Source organism: Rhinoraja longicauda, chromosome 39 (assembly GCF_053455715.1).
Source record: "Rhinoraja longicauda isolate Sanriku21f chromosome 39, sRhiLon1.1, whole genome shotgun sequence".
In the NCBI taxonomy this organism is placed as follows: Eukaryota; Metazoa; Chordata; class Chondrichthyes; order Rajiformes; family Arhynchobatidae; genus Rhinoraja; species Rhinoraja longicauda.
In genome coordinates this window covers 126126-133914 of record NC_135991.1, presented here as the reverse complement: position 1 = coordinate 133914, position 7789 = coordinate 126126, and the positions used below count along the sequence as shown (strand labels likewise).

Sequence of the window (7789 nt, the reverse complement as noted above, 5' to 3'; positions counted from 1 at the left end):
ACAGCTCCGAAACCTGTTTCCGGGCAACAATTCAAGTCAAGTCAATTCAAGTTTATTTGTCACATACACATACACGATGTGCAGTGAAATGAAAGTGGCAATGCCTGTGGATTGCGCACAAAAAAGAATTACAGTTACAGCATATAAATAAAGTTAATAAGTTACTATCGTGTAGACAAAAATTGGAGTTATAAAAGTTGACAGTCCTGATGGACTGTGGGAAGAAACTCCGTCTCATCCTCTCCGTTTTCACAGCGTGACAGCGGAGGCGTTTGCCTGATCGTAGCATCCGGAACACTCCGTTACTGGGATGGCAGGGGTCCCTCGTGATCTTGCTTGCTCTGAATCTGCACCTCCTGATCTAAAGGTCCTGCAGGGGGACGAGTGTAGTTCCCATGGTGCGTTCTGCCGAACGCACTACTCTCTGCAGGGCCATCCTGTCCTGGGCAGAGCTGTTCCCAAACCAGACTGTGATGTTGCCGGACAGGATGCTCTCTACAGCCCCAGAGTAGAAGCAATGAAGGATCCTCAGAGACACTCTGAATTTCCTCAGTTGTCTAAGGTGGTAAAGGTGCTGCTTTGCCTTCCCCACCAGTGCGGCAATGTGCGTTGCCCATGTCAGATCCTCTGTGATGCGGACTCCCAAGTATTTAAAACTGATCACCCTATCCACAGTAGACCCATTTATCTCCAGTGGCGTGTACGTCCTTGGATGTTTAGCCCTTCTGAAGTCCACAATCAGCTCCTTCGTTTTAGTGACATTCAAGAGGAGGCTATTGTCCTGACACCAGAGTGCCAGATCAGCCACCTCCTCCCGGTAGTGAGATATCCTGGGTAAGGGTGTACATGTATTCAAAGGAAGTACATTTATTCAATGTTATCATTGAGGTCAGTGATGGGTATGGATAAACAGTGACATTATCAGTGCGGTCAGTGGTGCGTCGGTAACAGCAATCACATTATCAGTGTGGTCAGTAATGGGTCTGGATAAGCAGTGACATTATCAGTGTGGGACAATAACTACTGATGCTGGTACAAAATCGAAGGAATCACAAAATGCTGGAGTAACAGCAGGTCAGGCAGCATCTAGGAGAGAGGGAATGGGTGACGTTTCGGGTCGAGACCCTTCTTCGGACTGATGTCAGGGGGCGGGACAAAGAAAGGATATAGGTGGAGACAGGAAGACAGTGGGAGAACTGGGAAGGGGAGGGGAAAGAGGGGGGAAATAGAGAGACACAGGAACTATCTAAAGTTGGAGAAGTCAATGTTCATACCATTGGGCTGCAAGCTGCCCAAGCGAAATATGAGGTGCTGTTCCTCCAATTTCCAGTGGGCCTCACAACGGCACTGGATGAGGCCCATGACAGAAAGGTCAGACTCGAAATGGGAGGGGGAGTTGAAGTGCTCAGCCACAGGGAGATCAGGTTGGTGAAGGCGGACTGAGCAAAGGGTTATTTGACACATTTTTACGACACATAATTTGACACATTATCAGTGTGGTCAGTGATGGGTCTTGATAAGCCGTGCCATTATCAGTGTGGTCAGTGGTGGGTCTGGACAAGCCGTGACATTATCAATGTGGTCAGTGATGGGTCCGGATATGGGTCCGGATGGTTTCAGGTCGACACCCTGCTTCAGACTGACAAGTAAGAAGGATCTCGAACCGAGATGGAGGCGGGGTTAGGAGGAGGAGGGTGGTTCAAGTGGATGGAGGGGATGTTGGGAACTTTTTGGAAATTAGTAATCACTCAGTAAAGATGATAGAAGGGCACCATTGCCTAGACTTACCTTTCAAACAAGAAAGTGTTAGTCTGCCGATTAACCGCTGCATTGCAGAACAACGCCTTTAGGATCTGAAACGCGTTTGGCAAGAATACAAAATTTCATGAAGAATATACACCTTTCCTGACGGAGATGATTAATAATGGTTATGCTGAAATGGTACTAGAAGACCAGCTGAATCGATGTGATGGAGAGATGTGGTACATCCCACACATTGGGGGTATCATTCAAATAAAGGAACTTTAAGAGTGCTCTTCGACTGTGCTACGGTTTTCAAGGGTAAATCACTTAATTGTCACCTGCTGCAGGATCCAGACCGAACGAACTCAATCATCGGAGTTCTTTTCGGATTCAGATGAGCGCCGGTGGCTTTGATGGCGGATATCAAGGCAATGTTTCATCAGGTCAAGGTATCGGAAAAGCATGTTAACTCCTTGCGATTCCTATGGTGGCCGGATGGTGATGCACCACAAGATCTCGTTGAATACAGGAGTAGTGTCATCACCAAGTTATACAAACTTCGCATTGAGGAAAAGCGCCGAGGACAATGAAGCTCACTTTCCAGAAGAAGTGACAAACACCGTAAAGAGCTATTTCTATGTGGACGATTGTTTAAAATCCATGTCGATGGAACAGGAAGCAATCCAAATGGTAAAACATCTGACTTCCCTCTGCAATAAGGGAGGATTCATGCTATCGAAATGGATCAGCAACAGCCGTGCTGTATTGGAAACCATTCCACTAGATAACAGATCCAAGGAGACCCGGGAGTTGGATTTGAACAAAGACAATCTGCCCATGGAGAGAGCTTTGCGATTGCACTGGTGCGTTGAAACAGATGTATTCAAGTTCATAATTTCGATTCAAGAACGACCATGTACAAGACGGAGAATCCTGTCCGTGCTTGGTTCTCTTTACGACGCGTTGGGATTTCTTGCACCATTTACACTACCAGCCAAGTAATTTTTACAAGATGTCTGCAAGATGAAATTTGAATGGGATGAGAGTACAATGCAAATCTTCTCTCAGCGATGGACAGTGTGGTTAGTAGATCTCGACAAGATATCGGAGTTCAGGGTGGACCGGTGTATGAAGCTTACAAACTTTGGCCGAATCAAATTTGCACAGCTGCATTATTTGTCTGACGCAAGTGAAAATTCTTACGGTACAGTTTCATATCTTAGACTGGAAACTGATAACAATGAAGTACATGCTGCATTCTTAATGGAAAAGGCCAGAGTGGCACCAATGAAGCAAATGACCAGAATGGAGCTTGCAGCCGCAGTCTTAGCTGTCAGAATTTACATATTACTGCAAACAGAACAGCAGCTTAAGCTGGAGGAATCTACCTTCTGGACTGATAGCATGACAGTGCTTAAGTACATCAACAATGAAAACAAACGCTTCCTAACATTGGTAGCAAACAGGATCTCTTTTGTAAGGGATGCTACTAATGTATCACAGTGGAAGTATGTTAATACCAAGGAAAATCTCTAGATGAAACCTCGAGAGGATTAACAGCAAACCGATTCTGGAGCAGTAAGAGATGGATCAGTGGGCCAGAGTTTCTCTGTAAAACAGAGCGAGAATGGCCAAGGTTTAACCTAGAAATTGAAATCTCTGCTAACAATACTGAGATCAAGCAAGACATCTCAGTGAACGCCATTATCAAGGATCCATTGGATTGAACAAACTATTTAATAAACAATAGACAATAGACCATAGACAAAAGGTGACGGAGTAGGCCATTCGGCCCTTCGAGCCAGCACCACCATTACATGTGATATATTACCATTTCTTCTCATGGAATAAGTTAAAAGCTGTGGTAGCTTGGTTTCTTAAAGTAAATACAATGCTTTTGCAGCGGACTCGTAAGAGAAAGGAAACTCGGGCTGCTATGAGCAGCCTTGAAACAGATTCTGACAAGCTGAAAGAAAAGGTTGACAAAGAGATGCAAGTCTTTAAGGCCTCATACCGGGGACAATGCTCATGTCATGATAATCTTGTTAAGGCAGAAAATGCAGCCTTCTCTTTCTGTCAAAGACAAGGATACAAGGAAGCGCTATCAACATTACAATCTGGTGAGCATGATGTTAAAAGAAGTTGTCATTTATATAGGCTTGATCCAATACTGGATAAAGGAATTCTGAGACTAGCTGGTCGCCTGAATAAACTAGCGATGCCTGAAGAGGCTGAGCATCCTATTATTCTCTCGAAGAACTTTCATATTTCAACATTGCTGTGACGCCATATTTATGAACAGATCGGGCATTGAGGAAGAAGTCACATGTTGTCGCAACTTCGCAAGCTTTTATTGTTCCGTTTAATATCTATTGATAATTGCTTCGGTGTATACGGAGAACAATTAGGGGCCGATGTGTAGGAGCCAATTACGCTTAAATTGGTTACTATCATTATATTATGGCTTTGTTTAATATTTCTAGTTTCTGTTTTTTTGTTGTTGCATGTTTGTGGGTGTGATTTGATACGTAATGAGGAGTGCCTACATCTGAGGAGGCTACCGTAGCCAGAGAGATTGGGTGTCAGTTCAGTCTCGGAGGATGGAGAGAATACAGTTTTTAACCATACCACCACACTACCACAACCACGAACACACGACTACACAATCTCGACTGTATTGTTTGCAGAAGAAACAGTTGATAAGAACGAAAAGTTATGAATTACTCTTTTGATGTGTGCTACGTTAATAAAGACCAATTAGTCAAGAAACAGCGTTTGGAGTATTTGTTTTTGTTATCTCAGAGTGCGGTGTTTGCATCAGCCATACCTCCACTCCATCCCGAGCAGTAATGGCTATCGAAGTTGGACTTTGAGACGGTATAGAAACTGCCATTATATAAAATATTATAAAATATACATTGCCCCGCTTAGCTACTCCAGTGTTTTGTGTTTATCTTTGGCATTAACCAGTAATTGCAGATGCTTGTTATTATCTTCGAAAGTAATATTTTATCAGGGTCGATATTCAGTGGAACTGGGATTAATGGAAGGAAGGGAGTGTGTGAGAAGCACGCCTGGACCGGGGACTGTTGGAGCAGATGCGGTTATCAAGGCAGTGAAGCAGCATTATATCACCACTACTATTCGTGGTCAAAAATGTGAGGAAGAAATGTCGAATGGAAATTCAAACGAATATTTCAGTATCTGTCTTGCAATATCAGGGACACCGTGGCGTGAATGATGATTTATTTTTGGAAATAAAATACGATAGCTGGAGTGGTAGACGGGATCAATGGTGATACTCATCGAAATCACACCAACATTAAATGAAATAACCTAGTGTCATGGACCATCAATTCATTGGAAAGCATGAATTCTTACTTTCAGTGAAACATACATAAAGTGCTGGTGTAACAGAGGGTCAGGCAGCATTTTTGGAGAACGTGTGGAGATGACAGCGGTAGAGTTGCTGCTTTACAGCGAATGCAGCGCCGGAGACTCAGGTTCGATCCTGACTACGGGTGCTGCACTGTAAGGAGTTTGTACCTTCTCCCCGTGACCTGCGTGGGTTTTCTCCGAGATCTTCGGTTTCCTCCCACACTCCAAAGACGTACAGGTATGTAGGTTAATTGGCTGGTTAAATGTAAAAATTGTCCCTAGTGTAGGATAGTGTTAATGAACGGGGATCACTGGGCGGCACGGACTTGGAGGGCCGAAAAGGCCTGTTTCCGGCTGTATATATATATGATATGATATGACGTTTCGGATAGTGACCGTTATCCAGACTCCTTTTTCAGCGACCCGCTTTGTTTTTTTACTCGATCCTCAAGTTATTTGCTTGCCATCTCCCATGGTGCAGTCAATGGCAGTGACGCAAGGTGTTTGTTTCTTGAGCGTCACTAATGATGATCAGCAGGTATGAGTTCTTGTCGCTGGAGACCTATCGCTCTGTATATCTCGGTGCGCACCAGAAGGCAGGGCCACAGAGCTGCGGCGATGACGGACTGACGGAGCCACAGGAGTTAATTGTGTCTCACAGCTATGGGATATCCACTGATCTATCGAATTGAAGATATATATTTCCCTACCATAGCGACTGTCGCTGTTTTCGGTAATTTGTTTTGTCTTTGATTTTCATGTACGTGCTCATGCTGTGAGACATTCCGTGAAGTACTCCGGCGCTGCCGACGTTAAACAAACATTTTATTTCTGTTTCAATAATTAACTTGTTTAATTTCGTCAGATATCCATTTTCCTTCTGTAACTGCCGCAGTGTGTACGTCATGCCCGTTGTTTATCCTGGACTGCGCCACTCTCTCTACATCCTCGCCACCGCGCCACAGTCAGTACTGCCGATGTCGCACAGTTCCGGAGATGCAGGTTCAATCTCCACATGTGCAATGTTTCATCGGTCGTCCTCCGACTCCGCGCTATTCCTGGCTGCGCTCATCTTTCCTCCCACGTGCAGTTGACCTGCCTATTAATGGTTCTCCCACTACAATACGGGCCTGAGTGTGGATGGATGCTGCAATCTGGAGGGCAGTTGATGAGAATGTGGACGGAATTAAAAGCTGTGAACCTAATATACATTGGCGTTTGATGGGTTGCGTGCACACCGTGACCCAAACGCTGCAGTCTCTGAGCATTTTCGGGTCATTTGGTCAACGCATCCAAGTTTGAAAACCTTCCAATCAGACAATGTTGCTCAGATACATTTGTGCAGGTCTTGTGTCAGTAATATTTCTTCTCCCCTTCACAGTGAACCTGTTGGCGATAGTGATACTCTGTCGAGGTAAATGCGGTCTCTCCAAATGCATCACACGCTACCTGGTGGCCATGGCAGCGTCTGATCTCCTGGTCGGCATCACTGATCCGTTTCTACGTAAGACTATTCTAATTTACTTCCCCTATTCTTTTCTCAACATTACTCCCGTGTGCACGACTGTCACATTCCTGGTCTTTGCAACCACCGCGGTCTCTGTCTGGCTGACGGTAGCCTTCACCTTCGATCGGTTTGTGGCCATTTGTTGTGAGAAGCTGAAAATAAAATATTGTACCGAGAGAACGGCGGCTGCAGTTATCGGGGCAGTGATTGTGCTGGGCTGTTTGGAGAATATCCCCTGGTGTTTTACGTTGGAGACTGGCTACGAATTTGATAATCTTGCCTGGGAGTGCTACATTAAACCCACCTTCTATACATCGTCTGCATGGATCGCATATGATGTCACACACCGCGTTCTAACCCCTTGTCTCCCGTTCTTTCTGATCCTTCTGCTCAATGTGCTGACGGTCAGGCGGATTGTAGCGGCCAGCAGAGTCCGCAGGGGTCTCCGGGGCCGCAGCAACGGAGAGAATGACAAGGACCCGGAGATGGAGAACCGCAGGAAATCCATTGTTTTACTCTTTAGTATCACGGGCACTTTCGTATTGCTGTGGGCAACACAAGCTGGCTTTTACATCTTTACCAGTATTGCGAAGATCGGATATGACCTCTCCCCCACCGGTTATTACTATATCACGATTGTCGCTTCACGGTTTTTACAGCTTCTCAGTACCTGCACCAACACGTGTATATACGTGGTGACCCAGAGTAAATTCAGACAGGAGCTGATGAACGCGGTGAAATTCCCACTGAGGGTAATTCGTGCACTTGTTCACTCATAAAGACATACTACACACACAAACAAAAACAAGCTCTTTAACCCTTCGATCCGCGCCGACAATCTATCACCCATTTTTCACTAATTCCACTTTGATAACCGCATCCTTACACACTGAGGGCAGGTTATGGAATACGTGCGGAATTCAGAGTCACAAAGCACGGAATCTGGTCCTGGGGCTCAGCTCCTCCATGCTCCATCGACGTGAGTCCCATTTGCCTGCGATTGCCCATCATTCATCGTAACCATTCCGATTCAAGCATCCTGCCGTCGTGTATTTTAATGAGTTGAACCCTCCCCTGCAGATGCTGTTTTAAATCGAAGGTAGACACAAAATGCTGGAGTAACTCCGCGGGTCAGGCAGCATCTCTGGAGAGAAGGAATGG

General features: G+C 45.3%; 1 pseudogene; it reads left to right on the top strand.

Annotated features, from left to right (window-relative positions):
* The first annotated feature begins 6441 nt into the window (after positions 1-6441).
* LOC144611070 (putative G-protein coupled receptor 139) lies at positions 6442-7488 on the top strand (annotated as a pseudogene).
* Positions 7489-7789: the final 301 nt, after the last annotated feature.